Source organism: Dreissena polymorpha, chromosome 2 (genome assembly GCF_020536995.1).
Source record: "Dreissena polymorpha isolate Duluth1 chromosome 2, UMN_Dpol_1.0, whole genome shotgun sequence".
In the NCBI taxonomy this organism is placed as follows: Eukaryota; Metazoa; Mollusca; class Bivalvia; order Myida; family Dreissenidae; genus Dreissena; species Dreissena polymorpha.
Genome location: NC_068356.1, coordinates 37,430,339 through 37,448,958, shown reverse-complemented (window position 1 = coordinate 37,448,958; position 18,620 = coordinate 37,430,339). Strand labels below are relative to the sequence as shown.

Genomic DNA, 18,620 nt, shown 5'->3' with positions numbered 1-18,620 from the left:
GCTCGAGGACTTTTGACCACTACCATTATTCGTGCATTTTACAAAAATAAAAATAAAATGAAAATGACTTAAGTATTTTTTTTTTACTATATAAAATGGATGACAAAACGGTACAAGAATTGATTCAACGGCGTATTCAGCAGATTGAAAATCCACCACCAAATGAGCATCTAAATAAATTTTTACAAGACTTAAAATTGACACAAAAATTATTTAATTGCAAAATATGCAAAAGCCATAAACCTGTTAAAAACAGTTGGATTTATGATGAACGTGTTATGGATTTAGTAGATTTTAAAAAGGATTAAGGTCCATTTCCAAACCCTCACTTGGGTATGAAAATGACTATTACAAGTCTATTAGGTTTTTATTGTCAACCCATGAATTAAACGATTCGGGATATCCAAGCCACTTGACTAACGACTTGTCCCCGCGTTTTCTAATAACTTTTTCTATTCTATATACTTCTTGACTTGTTTTTTGAAGTTCTTGTTCATAAAACGTACCCTGTATTTCCTCATCATTGTAATCAGTGATTTTATACGTTGGCGGATCTGTATATTGAACTTGTGACACTGTAAACACCTCCTCAGTCCATCTCGGTGTATATCCTTTTTCAAATATTCCCTTTTTCTTAGTTATTCTTACCTTATCGCCGACTTCAAATATTGGCTTACCGTACTTTTGTGGGTGTTTGGAGTACAAATTTACCCAAACAACACTTTCATTTTTTTTATCACTAGCATCATCAGGTGTCATTTTGATTGATGAATGCTTTGTGTTGTTATAGTCATTGACCATTTCATCTAAGACATCAACATATTTTTTGGTAGAGTTGGCTGAAAAGTATTTGAACATTTTTTCCTTCATTGTTCTGTTCCATCGCTCTACCACGGAACTTTTCTCTTCGTTTTCTGTGGAATACAACTCGACTCCCAACGCCATAACGTTTTTATTGTAGAACTCCTTTCCTTTATCGACCCACAACTTTTGAGGTTGTCTGTTTTTAAATATTTTGTTAAATGCTTCAGCAACCTCAACTCCGGTTTTACTCTTTAATGGAACAATCCATCCATATTTTGAAAATACATCAATAACTGTTAGCAAGTATTTTACACCATTATTAAACTTAGCAAAAGCTTGCATGTCAACTAAATCCGCAGCCCATATGTTATCAATGCCATGGGCAACGACTATTCTTTTTCTAAAACGTTTTACAACGGGTCTATGCAGTTCGACTGCGAGCTGATCAGACCATTTTATTTCTTTAGCCACGACTTTTTTTTCCCATTATAACCCAACCCAAACTTTGCCTTGGTAGATATTATCGGCTTTATTATACTACGCTCAATTCTTTCACGGAGTGTTGGGTCTTTAATAGCATCCATTTGTTCAAGCATAATTTGATCAGCTACGTTTCTACCTGCTGTATCTGGAAAGTGTTGGTAAGCTAAATCATGAAGGTATGCGGCATTATCAACTCGATCAACTGGTTTACTCCAGTCTTTATATGCGCCAGTTGAAGTTAATCTCTCGTTTAAATTAGTTCCAGGTCCTGCAAAGTTCATTCCTGGAATATGCATTTCACCGGGAAATTTAGCCCACGGAAGCTTGACTTTACTCGTCACCTTATTCAACGTCGAAACCAAGTCTCCGCCAGTTTTAGTATGCATTTTTACAAACTGTGTTTTAACACAACCGCAAACGGAGCACTTTCCGCGAAGCATTGATTTATTGTTCTTACTGACAACATTTTTTACATCAACTGTTTCAGTTTTGCTTTTGCACTTTACACAATACATTTTTTAATGAAAAAATAATTTATATTTAAAATGGAAGTTAAAGATCTTTCGTGGAATGACGTAAATACAAAAAGATACAACAGTAAACTTTTACCGAGATCAATACGAGGTCTTATTATTGGTAAAGCGGATGTGGAAAAACTATACTATTGTTAAACCTTTTACTTCAACCAGGCTGGTTAGACTACAACAACTTGCAAGTTTTTGGCAAGTCGCTTTTTCAGCCGGAGTACAGAATTATTAAGAAAGCATTTGAAGAAAAGCTACCTAAAGAAGAGATTATAAAATTGTTTAACGAGCAAGACTATATAATGGAGAATGACGTTTCACCAGCTCTTTTAGTTGAAGAAATGGCTAAAATTTTAGATAAACCAGCTGATATTGAATGTAATTTTTTTGAAACGTCTGATGATGTACCTGATCCTAGAGACTTGTGCAGCTCTAAAAAAAATCTAATGATTTTTGACGACCTTCAGTTGGAAAAACAAAACAAATGTGAAACTTATTACATAAGAGGACGGCACAGCAATGTAGACTGCTTTTATCTTGCACAAAACTACTTTAAACTTCCGAGACAAACAATACGTGAAAATGCAAACTTTATTTGTTTATTTCCACAAGACATGAAAAATATTAATAACATCTACAACGATCACGTTTCAACTGATATGTCAAAAGAAGAATTTAGAAATTTTTGTAAAGTAGCCTGGGACCGTCCTCATGGATTTGCTGTAATAGATCTTACTAGTAAAAAAAATAATGGTAAGTATAGATCGGGATTCGACTGCTTTTATATGTCCGAATCAGTGTAAAAAAAATAATACTAATATAAAAATGGAAACAACGCTATTAGAAAGAATTGCAAATAATACGGAAACAACTGCTAAAAATACGGAGCCAAAATCTTCGTTTTACATCTTGTTGAGTGAGAAAAGCACTTGCATTAAGACTAAATTTAGACCACTCATACAACTAGATAAAAACAAAAAGTATGAAATGGCGCTAGTTAATTTAGAAACATACTATTCATTTCCAAATATAGACTCTTCAAACAATAACTTTCGCTATAGCCCAAACAACGGAGATGATTGGTATGATATAAATATTCCCGAAGGCTCATACGAACTTGAGGACATAAACGAATACATACAACGAATAATGAGAGATAATGGCCACTACAACTCTAAATTTGATAAGTACGGCATAACACTAGAGCCAAACAACAGCACGCTCAGGTCTGTTCTAGAGATTAAAGCAAAGTATCAAATAGACTTTACAACGCCAAACTCTGTCAGAACGGTATTGGGGTTTAATGCAAAAGTATACTCATCAGGGTACAATGAATCAGAAAACATTGTTAATATAATAAGTGTCAATAGCTTGAAAGTAACTAGTGATATAATTGGTTCATCATATTCGAATGGTGTAACTGAAAACATTATATACAGTTTTTTTCCATCAGTTGGACCTGGCTATAAAATTATTGAAGTTCCAGTTAATTTAATTTATTTACCTATCACTATAAGCACAATTTCGTCAATGGAAACAAAACTTACTGATCAAACCGGTCAACTTATAAATTTGCGCGGTGAAGAACTTTCTATGAGGTTCCACATACGAGAAGTTTAAACTAAAAAGTTTTTTTTAATCATATATAAAATGAGTCGTTTCGTAAATATAAAAGTAAATATTAGCGAAGGTCAGAGAGAAAAGATCAAAAAAGCTATTCAATCAGGAGCTCCCGTGTCTATTCGCCTATCACACAAGGATTTATCTGGAGAACACATGCTAGCCCTCACTCAAGCACAGATTAACAAAATGACAAAAGCGTACCAAAGTGGTAAAGGAGTGACGATTAAAATGTCAAAAACACAAATAGAACACAACGCAAAAGTTGAAGGTGGATTTATTGGAGCTATTTTGCCGATGTTGGCTACCGCGGGTAAGTTTCTTATGTCAAGCGTTTTACCAGGACTTGCAACCGGTTTGCTAACCGGCGTAGGAGCCGCAGCCGGTAGTAAAGTTGTCGACAAAATTAGTGGATCGGGTGTTTTGTATTTAAAGAAAAACGGAAGCGGTTGTAAAGTAACACAAGCAGGTAAAGGATTGTATTTAGCTCCGTGGAGGAAAGGTAGTTCGTTAGGAGAGGGATTATACATGAAAACCGGAAAAGGGTTGTACATGAAAACCGGATCAGGATTGCTACTAGGACCTAATTCACCATTTAGCAGTATTCCAATACTAGGAATGCTGTTGTAAATATAAATATTTATATTTACATATATAAAAATGCAAAGATCTAGTATGCCAATTCACAAGTTTATCCACAAGTATAAACAACCACCACCAGCGTCAGTTAAATGGTTGCCACACGAGAATCTTGCGCATCCTGCAGAACAACTGTATGGTAAATGGAGTATTTTAACGCAGCAATCGCTTACTATTAAACCGAAAGCAGCACTTACTATTGAATTAAAAATAGGTTTACGGTTATTTCAAGGTGTTTGTTCGGTATCGCTCAAACAAAGTTTAAAGGAAAAGAAATGTAGTTTACAAGATGGAATTATTGCTGAATCTGTTGACGACATAATTGTTACAATTCAAAACAACTCAGACGTTGCAGTCAATATTGTTGAAGGCGAATCTTTATGCTTTGTCACACATCAGTCGTTTTAAAAATATATTTTTGTCAATATAAAAATGGAGTATAAAGATTCTAAATGTAACGCATACGGTACGTATGCTAGTGACGCTAAACTATATCCAGCTTTACCTGCTGTTCCATCGGCTCCTGAACTGATAAGAGTTGAAGGAACTGCTCAGTCATACAGACTTCAAAAGATTAACGAAATTCAAAAAGAAATTGCCACAGAAAGAGACAAGCGTGCTAACTTGTCTAAAAAGTATCACAGAGCAGTGAGAGTTATAGCAGGAGTGGACAACGTTTTTGTTGTTTTTTCAATGGTGTTAGGTGCTACAGGGATAGGGGTATTGAGTACAATCATTGCAGCGCCAATTGCAATAGCAATGGAAGGTGCTGCCTTAGGTATAGGACTATTGTCTATCGTTGGAAGTCAAACCAATAAAAAGCTATCAATAAAAGCTGAAAAACACGAAAAAATTAAAACTCTTGCGGATGCAAAGTTGAACACAATAAGTGATCTTATATCAAAGGCGTTAGCAGACGATCGAATTTCTGATGAAGAATACTCATTGATTCTAAGTGAACTAGACAAATTTAATCAAATGAAAGAAGAAATAAGATCTAAAATAAGAGTAGGTTTAGACGAGCAAACAAAACAGTCTCTTATTGCGAAAGGACGTGACGATGCAATTTTATCGTTTCAAAACATGTTTAGTAAATCGAAAGAGACGTTTATAAAAAAAGACGAACACCGCTCAAACAACGTATGACGTGAGACGTAAGACGTGAGACGTAAGACGTGAGACGTAAGACGTGAGACGTACGACGTAAGACGTTACGAATCACGTTTTAAATCACGTTAAAATCACGTTTAAAATCACGTTTAAAATCACGTTGAAATCACGTCTAAAATCACGTTGAAATCACGTTTAAAATCACGTTTAAAATCACGTTGAAAATCACGTTGAAAATCACGTCTAAAAACATTATTATTTCTATTTAAAAATGTCGTTTTTAAAGATAACAGATCCGCAAAAAAGAGACTTTCTTGTGAAGGAGTTTCTAAAGTCAAAGCATAACATTCGTCAAAACTCTTTATCTGAAAAGATAGGAGATATAAGTTTACAAAGAGAACTAACAAAACTCTACAAACCTATCACCGACTCTCAAAAAGAGTTAACAGAAGCCACGTCAAGTGCTATCCAAGCGCTACCTGCAGCATTAACAGCTACAGCACCTTATGCAGTTAGGTTCCCTCATTATCCGAGCATACAAGCAGAAGAGGATAAAGGACCGAAAGAAAGCTTAATAAAACTTGGTCCAATAGCAACGGAATTCTTGAAATCAATGGCAAGCAAAACACAAACCGATAAAACATTTGGTTTGTATGATAAAAACGGGTCCTTTTATATAGGTGATTCTAAGGTAACACTATCAGGGGATGATATTATTTTAGGAAACACCAAATATGAGGGAACTCCTGGACTGTGGGAACTAATCACCTCCAAAACTCCTGATTCCAATATATATTCCTCTCAGGATATTGACTCCTACGAAACAATTTTACTATCCACCAATGCAATCATAAATCCTGATACGGGAAAGGTTAAATCTAGTTCAGGAGAGAAGTATAAAAACATCATAAAACCTGTATACGAAAAGTATGTCAAGCCTAAAAAGACAACAAAAATTCCTTTAAGGACTCCGGAGAAGAAAGGAGAAGGAATAGCGTTAATGCCTTCTGATCCGAATACACTGGTTAACATGCTTTCATTACGAGTTGCAAGTTATAAAGCGGGCAATACTGGAGTAAAAAATGAAATCATAGACCTAGCAGATGATTTGTTGAGACAAGGGGTAATAGATAAAGACTATTATAAAACTTTAATGTTGCTTATTTAAAAAAATGATTGTTACAACTAAACGAAGATACATAAAAAAACACGTTATTGGTGGTGCTGGAATATTTGACACTGCTGCAAATTTCGTTAAGCGAATAGTAGGATCAACGGCTGCAAAAACTGCTGCAAATGTCGCAAAAACGGTGGCATCGAAAGTGAGTAGCGCATCAAAAACAGAACTAGGTAAAAAGGCTATCACAGCCGGAAAATCGGTTGTAAAAGAAGTTGGTATAAAAGCTATCGATGTTGGAAAAGATGTAGCCATAGCTAAAGCTAAGGCTTTGATTGATGGATATAAAACACCTACCAATCAAGAATTAACGCAAGAATCGAGGGACGCGTTAGCTTCTCTAATTAATATGGGTTCCAATGAAGTGGACATTTACAATAGGTTTGTGGGTTCCGGCGTCGGGGTGAAGAGAGCCGCCGCAATCTCAATTCAAGATCTTGTAAAAAGTTTGAACACAGGCTCCGGTCTTCGTCTTGCTTAAAACTTTTTTCTTCGTTAATAAAAAAGTAACAATGTCAAGCGAAATATTAAATTTTACAGAACCTGCAACAGTTGACGAATCGATAGAAAAATATGAGTGTCACGAGTATGAGCCTGTATCTCGTACGAATTTAAACTCAGCTGGTGAAATACGTATCAACATTGAGTTGCAAGACCTCTTTACTCATCCTGCGGAATCATACTTACAATTTGAAGGTCGATTGACTAAAGCCAACGGTGATCTATACACAAACGCAGACGCAGTAGTGATAACACACAACGGACTTATGCATTTGTTTTCACAAATAACGTATTCGCTTTCAAACCAAGAAGTAGAATCCTTGTATCATCCGGGACAGGCCACAACAATGATTGGATTGCTAAAGTATCCTGATGAGTTTTGTAAAGCACAAGGGCTCAATCAGCTTTGGGCTAAAGATAGCACTGCAACAGCTGTTATTGCAAACAACCTAGGATTTGCTGCTCGACATTTACACCTAATTCAAAAGCCAACCGTTAAGGGAACATTCTCATTCATTGTCCCGCTGAAACACATTTTTGGATTTTGTGATGACTATGACAAGATTGTGTATGGCTTTAAACATACGCTAACCCTCGTTAGAAAATCAGACGATGACGCAATCTTTAGAGCACGTGCAGTGGATGGAGTTCCTGCTGCTGGTAAAGTAAACATTGACAGAATTTCATGGTTTATGCCTCATATCATACCTGCAGATATGGAGCGAATGCAGCTGTACAAAACAATTGAGGCGAAGGCAACATTACCCGTTAGTTTCAGAGCGAGACAATGCGACACTATTACAGTGCCACAGTCTACTACGTTCAGCTGGAGACTAAGTGTTAAGACATCACCCGAAAAACCGAGGTACATTTTAGTAGGATTTCAAACTGATCGTGATGGTAATCAAGAAGCAAATCCATCACTTTTTGATCATTGCGATCTCAAAAACATGTTCATTATGATGAATCAAGAACGTTATCCAGCTGTAGATTACAACTTGTCATTCCCAAATCAACAGTTTGCGAGAGCGTATTATGAAGCATCTAGATTTGGTGAAAAGTTTTATGGGATGGATCCGTTGATAACGCAGTGTAACATTACACCTATGGATTTCAAAGATCTGTATCCAATTATGGTGTTTGATGTTAGTAAACAAAGCGAAAGACTAAAGTCGGGAGTTGTAGACATTCAAATAAAAGCAATATTCAATAATCCTGTGCCAGCAGAGACGGAAGCGTTCGCAGTTGTGATTTCAGATAAAATGTTAAACTTTCACTCTGACGGAACTAAAATGACTGTAGTGTATTAAGGAAAATAAAATGAAAATGGCTTAAGTATTTTTTTACTATATAAAAAATGAAGTACACAAAGAAAGTATTAATTAAAATGCTAGAAAGTATTGACGTTCCTGCTACGACTGATCAAAGTATAATGGAGTTAATGTTGATTGCAAAGGAAAACGGACTAGATTGGAAACGAGAAGATGTTGTTATACCAGAACCTAATGAAAAAAGACCGCGAGGCAGACCTATACAGTTTTCACCTAAAGTAATTGTTAAATTAACGAATATTGAAACTGGAGAGGAAACAACCTATTACTCAAAATACCAAGCAATAAAAGCGCTTGGTTCTAATATAAAAAAGAGAAACAACGGACAAGTGGTAAATGGAATGAGGTATGAGATCATGTTTTTATAAGCAAAACACATGCTTATAAAAAAAATTGAATTGACCTAAATATTTTTTAATATATATAAAATGAATAACAAAACTGTAAAAGAGTTGAAGAAAGCCGCAAAAGATCAGGGTATGTGCGGATATTCGAAGCTCACAAAAGCTGAGTTAATAGCGAGGCTGAGCAGACGCAACGATGAGGATTCGGATGATGATGTTTGGGAAAATGCAAGGGAGGATGCAAGGGATAATGATGTATGGGAAAATGCGAGGGAGGATACAAGGGCTGAACCAGCTAAAAAACCTACTATGATAAATAGGTTATTTAATTGGGCTGTTAAACCTGTAAAGACTGCTGTAAAAAAATAGCTATGATTGGGCTGTTAAACCTGTAAAGACAGCTGCAAAAAATAGCTATGATTGGATTATTAAACATACACCAGAGCCTTTAAGGAAAGCGATAAGCAAAAAGGCTGATGCGTTTAAAGCAGAAGTCGAATCTATTTATAATAATTACTATAAGAAGCAGCAAAGAAGTGAACGTGATATTAAAATTAGTGAAAGTGCCATAGTAATTAAAGAAAGTAAAACTGCACTTAAACGTTTTGCAAGGCAATATGTTATTGATGGGGTTGAAAAAACTGATGCTCCAACATTTTTAGATATTGTTAAACCTGAAGTTGTAAAGTTTATGAGCAAACATCGTCAAATAAAAATGAATCTAGTGCTAGTGTGTGAAATGGAGCGGCATTCCATGGAACATGAAACTGGTGTAATCGAAAAAATACCCTTTGTTTCGAGAACTGAAATAGTATTGGAGGGAACTGATGTTGCTGAATTATTTACCCAAATGGTAGATAGGATTTTGGAATCGTTTGCAAATTTTCAAATGAAGGGAAGCAATTGGAGACTAAAGTCCGTCATTAGACTGGAAATTAACACCGGTACGTATAAGCCATTAAAAGGTAAATCATACATTCCATTGCCGAAAGAGTTGGCTGCTAAAAAGGCAATTATTAACATAAAGAATGAAGATGACGAATGTTTCAAGTGGTGCGTCACGAGAGCATTAAATCCTATTGTAAAACATTCCGAAAGAATAACCGAACAATTAAAGGAACACGCAAAGTCGTTAAATTGGAATGGTATTAAATTTCCAGTTGCAGTGGATGAAAATGTAATAAGTAAATTTGAAAGAAACAACAACTTGAGCATCAATATATTCGGTTATGATTCTAAAGAAAAGGATATTTACCCACTAATAATAAGTAAAAACAAAAGTGAAAAGGCTATTGATTTATTGCTGATTTCAAATGGAAAAACAAAACATTATTGCTTGATTAAAAATTTTAAAAAATTAGCTTCGGGACGAACTGAAACCAGTCACAATAAAATGTATTATTGTAAAAGGTGCTTAACAGGTCATCGAACAGTTGAGGGTCTTCAAAGACACAATGAATATTGTTCATTACACAGCACACAAAAAATAGTGATGCCAGCAGAGGGAACCACAGAGTATTTCAAGCATTACTGTAGATCAATGAGGGTTCCGTTTGTAATATATGCAGACTTCGAATCGTTTATCGAGCCTATTAGTTCTTGTAATCCGAATCCTGCGACGTCGTTTACACACAAGTTCCAGAAGCATACGCCTTGCGCGTTTTGCTATCACGTGGTATGCTCTGATGGCTCATTGTATAGTCGAGAGCCTGTTGTGTATTCAGCTAAGAATCAAACAGATGATGTCGCGCAATTATTTGTTAACTCTGTTGAACAAACCACTAAGGATATTTACAACACATTTAAATTTTCCAAGGAAATAATATTCACAAAAGATGATCAAGCTAAATACGATGCTGCGACCACATGTCATATATGCGAAGGTAAAGAAGGCGAGTTTAGGTTAGAAGGCAACACTGATAGCTATACAAAGGTTCGCGATCATTGTCACTTGACAGGAAAGTTTAGAGGAGCGGCACATTCAAAGTGTAATTTAGGGTATAAAATCCCTAAATTTATTCCTGTATTACTACACAATCTTTCTGGATATGACTGTCATCTATTTATTAAAAAGTTAAGTATTGGAGGACGAATTAGCTGCATTCCAAATAACGAGGAAAAGTATATTTCGTTCTGTAAAAAGGTTGTTGTTGACACGTATACAAACAAAAAAGGACAGAAAAAGCCTATTTATCGTGATATTAGGTTTATCGATACCTATAGGTTTATGCGATCGAGTTTGGATGATTTATCAGGAAATCTTACCGATGATCAGTTTCATGAATTGGCTAAGGTCTATAGCGGTAATGAGTTTACACTCTTGAAACAAAAGGGCATCTTTCCATATGATTATGTGAGCTCTGTTGAAAAACTCGCAGAAACGTCATTGCCCCCAAAGGAAGCATTCTACTCAAAGCTCTCGGGTAAGGCTATTAGTAATGATGATTATGAATTTGCAAACAAAGTATGGAAGGCTTTTGGCTGTAAATCAATAAGAGACTACCTTGAACTCTACATAAAGAGTGATGTCTTGCTGCTAGCCGACGTTTTCGAAAACTTCAGAGATGCTAGCAATAAATACTATAAACTAGATCCGGCATGGTATTATACAGCGCCAGGACTATCTATGGATGCGTGTCTTAAGTTGACAAAGGTAAAACTTGAGCTTATAAACGATTATGACGTGTTGCTAATGTTAAAGCAAGGTATTCGAGGTGGGGTTAGTACAATTTCAACGCGTCTTGGTATTGGAAACAATAAGTATATGGGCAATGATTATGATGAAAGCAAAGACTCATCGTTTATCATTTATCTGGATGCTAACAATCTCTACGGGTGCGCGATGAGTAAGCCACTTCCAACCGGGGGGTTTAAGTGGATGAATGAAAATGAGCTTAACGATTGGAAAAACATTTCATGCACAGAAGGACAGGGGTGTATTTTAGAAGTTGACTTGGAATATCCTGATGAATTACATAATCTTCATAATGACTATCCATTAGCCCCTGAAAACATTATACCTAAGGGATCAAAAGTTAAAAAGCTTATTCCAAACTTGAACAACAAAACCAAGTATGTAGTACATTATGAAAACTTGCAGCAGTATGAAAAGCTAGGGCTCAGAGTTACCAACATTCACAGAGGAATTAAGTTTGATGAAAGCCCTTGGTTAAAAACATATATCGACTTGAACACTGAATTGCGAACAGCTGCAGCTAACAACTTTGAAAAAGACTTCTTCAAGTTGATGAACAACAGTGTGTTTGGAAAAACAATGGAACATCGAAAATCGTGTTGATATCCGATTGGTTAATAATATTACACAGGCGGAAAAGCTCCTTGCAAAGGTTAATTTCGACCGCTTGACTATATTTGATGAAAATTTAATAGCTGTACATATGAAAAAAACCAAGTTATGTTATAACAAACCCATTTATCTTGGAATGTCTATTCTAGACTTGAGCAAGACAATCATGTATGAGTTTCACTATAATTACATCAAGGCTAAATATGGACAAATGGCTAAGCTATTGTTTACAGACACAGACAGTCTTGTCTACGAAATTAAAACTAAAGATTTTTATGCAGACATTTCAAACGATGTTGAAAGACTGTTTGATACAAGCGAGTATCCAAAAGATCACCCCTCCGGAATTAAAACGGGTGTAAACAAAAAGGTTATCGGAATGTTCAAAGATGAGGCAGCTGGAAAACAAATAGAGGAATTTGTAGGACTCCGAGCTAAACAGTATTCTTGTAAAATGTATGAAGGAAAGGAAAACAAAAAGTGTAAGGGGGTAAAAAAGAGCGTTATCGAAAACACCATTACACACAACGATTATAAAAACACGCTGTTTTCTCGTCAAGAAGTGCTAAGGTCAATGAACGTTTTCAGATCATACGCGCATGAAATATATACTGAAACGGTCAACAAGGTAGCTCTTAGCGCAAATGATGATAAGCGTATTATACTAAAAGACGGTATTCATACAATGGCTTATGGACATTACAGTCTTAATAAAAAATAATGACAAACGTTAATAAATTAATCAAAAAGTTTAAAAGCGTGGGAGGACGTGTTGTACCCAACGTACCCATTTACAGTACGTTCTCTTCCACATCACAGCTTATAGATGCTGCTAAGCAAATAAAACAAGCAAATGTTAGAGGAAGGTATGTACGTGACAACTATCCACGTCATCCAAATATGCCGGGTACACACTGGACTGCGTGGATAAAAAACGGTCATGAAAAAATATACTTTGACACTTTTTCTTTAGAGCCACCTCTTGAACTTGTAACCTATCTAAACGAGCGAATGAACGCAAAACAATAATATATAAAATGAGTTTTAATACCGTTAAATATATTAGTGTTGAAGGGGTTGTATTACCAAACGAACCTCTATCCAATTTTCAGTTGATAGATGCTGCTAAAAAATTAAAGATTACAAACTTTAGGGGTGTCTACCTACGTGATGAACTTCCTAAACAACCTAAAAGGGTAGAATGCGGAATTTTAAATTTGGGGAACTCACAAGGAAATGGCACACATTGGACTGCGTGGATCAAAAACAATCAGCGTAAATATTATTTTGATAGTTATGGTTTAACCCCTCCCCAAGAACTAGTTAGCTATTTAAACAAACCTGTGTATTATAATAGCGAAAGAGTACAAACGGATGGTGAGGTATTTTGTGGTCACCTTTGTCTTTACATTCTTAAACAATGTGAGAGCGTAAGCTTACAACATGTGATAAACTCATTGTATTAAAAAAAATGTGTATATAAAAATGTCTGTAAACATATTTGGTAAAACAAACGTCGGATCGTCGCAAAGAGTGATTTCAGGAGGGGTTACATTATCACAAGCCATTAATACGTTCTTAAGACGAGATGGTAAAAATGCAGCTGCTGAAAATATTAATATGGATTCTCACAATCTAATCAATGTATTGAATCCTATTAATGCTCAGGATGCTGCAACTAAAAGTTATGTTGATAAGCATCTTCCATTAGCAGGTGGTACTTTAACTGGTATACTAGAAATGAGTTCTAACAAAATAAGCGGTGTTGGTGATCCTTCTACTGATCAAGATGCTGCAACTAAACATTATGTTGATACGCATATTAGCGAAGCTAAAGAAAACATAAGTGTTCCATGTTTAAGTGGATATATTCCTATTTTGGAAGGAAATGTTAGTGTAACTGGGTTTCGTGTTTCTTCAAATGCTATACTAGGGGATACATTTCAACCATACCACGCTTTTAACAATCTTACTGATAATGGGTGGGCTACTCAGGGTTCGGGAAGTTTTGAAATTGAATGTCCTGAGTCCGTAAAAATTTGGAAAGTGGCGTTAATGGCTTTAAAGGGTAAAACTATTACAAAATGGAAATTTGAAGGTAGCAAAAATGCTAGAGAATGGCGTACTCTTCTTCACTCTAAGGATAAGCTGTATGGTACTAGTTCTGCTGTTACGTATTTTTCTATTCCACCTTCTACAACTATTGATGATTATACATTTTACAGACTTACTATAAGCTCAAGTATATCTACTGAGGAAATTGGTATTCAATATATGCAAATGTATGCTTTATCAAACTAATTTAATTAAATCACCCTTAATATAAAAATGAGATTTTATCCGTTTTTTCTAGAATGTAGTAAGCGTGAAACTGATAAGGAAAATAAGAGGTATTTGGAGCTTCTAGGGTTTGGAAAATGTGGTATGATTATTGACAATGACGATGGAACGTCAACACTCGTTAAAGAAAAGGGAACATTCAAAATCCCAATAACATACAGCGTCCAAATGCATGATGAACTTAATCAAATGCTCTGGACTAAAAACAATGAGTTTGAAAAGCTGGAAGCAACCATTAAAGAGTCAATGAAACAGTGGGTGAACGTTAAAAAACGGGATCAACTTAGGTTGATTGATAAATACGTGTTAAAATTAGAGTGTGATATGAAGGAGAAAAAATATCGCAAAGGTGCTATTACCACGGCCTTCTTACTCGGAATGATCAAACCAAACGACATTGTTTACCAAGACTTTGAAATTAAACATATAAACACAATATTTTCAAAGGCCTTCACGAATAATGGTAGTGGTCAAAAGTCCTCGAGCCGCCGCGTTTGCGAATGGGATGCTGCCCCGAGCTTGACCTTTCGGAAATATGTAATATCTTGAAAAAGATATTATACATTTATATATATATAGAATTTCCTGGGGGATATATAATATCTTGAAAAATATATTATACATTTATATATAGAATTTCCTGGGACACGGATGGGAAACGGATGGGAAACGGTTCTGTCCCAGAAGCCTAGTTATCCCTCTACTCTCAGAATACACATATTAGATATTTAGTGCCTTGGATAGGGAAATGTTATCGAGCTCGGCTCACCGGATACAATTCCTACGCCTTATGCGATAAACTTTCCACATTCAACACACCAACACCTACCTCTATATAATTAACCCCAAATTATTACGACGTGTTTTACTGAACTGTGTTTCCGGACTGTCAATGACGCACACTGACAACCAAGGCATAAATACGGCTGTCCCAGGACCCTATACGACATCTACACGGACCATCCCGGATCACCCCGGATGCTGCCACCGTCCCGGATGGTCACGGATCAACACGGTTGTATTCTAAAAATTGCGGTGTTGACCTTCCGGAGCCCAAAGGATATTCCCGGACGTGCAATGACCTACAAGGATCGACACGGAGCTGCTCGGCGGCTATACGGTTCACATGCCTGATGTCCCGGATATGATCCGTGTTGAACCTGCATATATATCGGACTGGGGCTTAAAGCATATTTTTATTTTCTAATGTGTTTATTTTCGATTTGTTTCACTTGCTAGTATTGTTAACATGATTAAAAATTAAGTGTCACGCCTTTCAATATTCTTATGAATTATTGTTAATTATTTACTTCTTCGTGTGGTTGACCCGTCGGGCATGCTCTGTATTGTCTATTTTGTTTGTCTGAACATACTTACTTATTTTTACCACATTTTAGCAAAAGTAAAAATGGTGAAGACCAAGTAAAATTTAGTCAATATCATTTACTTGTTTATAGTGGAACAAAACAACATTCACATTAACATAAGCTTTCGTCGCTATTGTTTTCATAACAAGAGGGCCATGATGGCCCTGTATCGCTCCACTGTTTTTTATGCGAAAAAAGCGTGCAATGCGCATGGGTTGAAATGTATTCAAGCATGTGACTTTCTCTTCTATCCCTCGTCCCACTTGGCGCTTAAAGTTGGAAGGGTGAGCATTTTTATATATAAATTTGGCCCCAGGGGCATAATTTGAACAAACTTGGTAGAGAACTATAAGATATCCTTACATACCAAATTTGGTAGCCCTAGGCCCAATGGTTATGGACATAAAGATTTTTAAAGTTTGCACAAAAGAGGCTTTATATAAGCATATGTTCAGTTTTGTGACCCCAGGAGCAGGGTCAAATTTGACCCCAGGGGCATAATTTGAACAAATTTGGTAGAGGACTATTAGATGTCTCTACATACCAAATTTGATAGCCCTAGGCCCAATGGTTATTGAGGAGAATTTTGAAAGTTTTCACAAAATAGGCCTTATATAAGCAAATTTTTAATTGTGTGACCCCCGGGGCAGGGTCAAATTTGACCCAAGGGGCATAATTTGAACTAATTTGAAAGAGGTTCACACCAGGAACATTTGTGAGCAGTTTTATCAAAATTGGACTTCTAGTTTAGTAGAAGATGTTTAAAGAAAAAGTTAACGCACGCACGCACGGACGCACGCACGCACGACGTACACAGGACCATGACATAAGCCCTCTGGCCAGCGGAGCAAAAAAAACACAGAAAATAACACGTTTACTATAAATTAATATGTTACACTTTCCGCTTCAACTGGATATTCTTTAATAAGGGACTTCCTTTCAAAACAATCCATGAAAGCGGAAAGTGTCTCCCTGATTAGCCTTTATTCTTGCCATTAGCTTAATAATGTGGACGAACATTCCGAACAAGTATGTTCCCTTACATTCAAATCATATGCTCATGATCTGATATAATCTGTATTACATTGAGATTATGTATTCTTAGTTTCTATTTGCATTTTTTTCAAATAATCATTAATGACATGAAAACGTATGTTCGTAGTTTTTCATACCCTAAAGCTGCAATCTCGCTCGCTAGCGATGATTTCTCGAACATTCTTAAACCTGTTTTAACAGGATTCTTGAAAACTGTAACCGACCAGAAGCAAGATGTAGTTCTCGTGAGCTGCCCGAAGCAAATTTCGCGTTCGCTCGTATATGTTCGGATATCGTCGCGAGAAATTCATATGTAATATATTGCCACACACACAAAAAACACACCAGCATTCTGTATCTCATTAAATCTATGTTACCAGACCACATCTAGCGTTGAATTTTTGTCTATGGTTATAAGGAACAAAGCTTTTTTATGCGTTAACTTTATTTTTCGAAATATTTTACGCAATATTCGTTGATGTTAAGTGTTAATGGGGCTTTAACTTTTCAGGATTTTAGCTAGTTTTCAACTCGTTTACACCTTATCTGCTCGCAATTTCCCGATCTCATTAACATGTGAATTTTACAAGCTCCGACCAATGGTAACACATCAATTTATAAAGGAAACACATAAAACCACTAATAGCGGCATTCATTCTATATGGTAGAAGTAAGTTACCGGTAGTATATATCGATATGGTAGTGTTATAACCTTAATGAATCTTGTCAGTGTGTCATTGAATTTATAGTTTGGTCTGTTGTTTGTTTTTGTTTTTCACGGTAAATAATTATAGTAAGTACTGTTAATATTACCATTACTAGACGCATACTTAGAAAACTATAAAACTCGGCTATTTGTTTATGCTGTTCAATATTGTTTAAAACTTTACACTGACAACACAATTATATAGTTTCAATATTTGCATGAACATGTTTTTGAATAAAATACAAACGGAAGGGATTTAAATATGAATGCGTGAAAAGAATTATTTGATAGACTCAAATGAAATGAAATGGTAAACTCTTGCCACTAAGCCGCTGATGAATTGTGACCCTTTTTATCTAAATGAATAAAATATTCTGTTGTAAATGATTTGTATATAAAACAACACTTATTACAATATTTGTAACAATAAGAATACGGTAAAATAAGAATACGACGATGGTATGTATATTGAAAATGATGAAAACAATGTGTCATGTTAACTTTTTGTTACTGACATGGTTGCATGTTAATCCTATTTAAAAGTCCAGACGCTATCAAGTCAATTATCAAATGGGAAACACATTTTGACAAAGAACTTGATTTTTTATAGTATCTTTGTCAAACCTCTATTGCTTACAAACGATATTCGACTCAGAGAATTCCACTCTAAATATATAATGAGAAATATTTCAAACAAAAGCTTTTTCCAGCAACGCGGGCTTAAACACTCAAATTTATGTGATACCCACAATCTATAAATCGGCCCTCCTACCCTTATATTATTCGACGGCCACACAAATCACACTCATCACATCACTCAAGCCTATTGATACAGCCCTTCCGTCCAATAAAGAAAAATAAGTCACATGAATGTCATACATATGTACATAGTAACCCAGAGGTTTGTAAAACTAGATATTAAGTTGCCAAATTCACCTCACGACCAAATACAAAAGCGTTTTCACCTGATAACATTATATCAGCCTTTCGAAAATCTGGCATCTATCCACTTGACAGTAACCGGAGTTTTGAAACACAGACGGCTCCCTCAACTATTTACATGGATGATGCTTAAGAAGGAGATACAAATGCCATACATGCAGTCAGTCAGTAAAATTGAAATTCCGGTTAAGAACTGACAACGAGCACTGCAAAGGCTTCCTCGCGAACAGAACAATTGGGCATGTTGTTCACATACCCAAACATAAATATACACCACCTGTTAAAGTTATTGGAAATCTGATGTCCGACAAAAGTGACATTCTGAAAAGGCTGCCGGCCAAGAAGATCTCAGACAACTCAAAGTCTATGGACAAAACATGTGAAACATTG

At 35.8% G+C, this 18,620-nt stretch overlaps 1 protein-coding gene across 2 annotated transcripts in view; it reads right to left on the bottom strand.

Annotated features, from left to right (window-relative positions):
* Positions 1 to 18,620, bottom strand: part of LOC127866634 (tryptase-like) — a 204,523-nt gene that overhangs the window by 14,752 nt on the left and 171,151 nt on the right. The window lies entirely within an intron of this gene.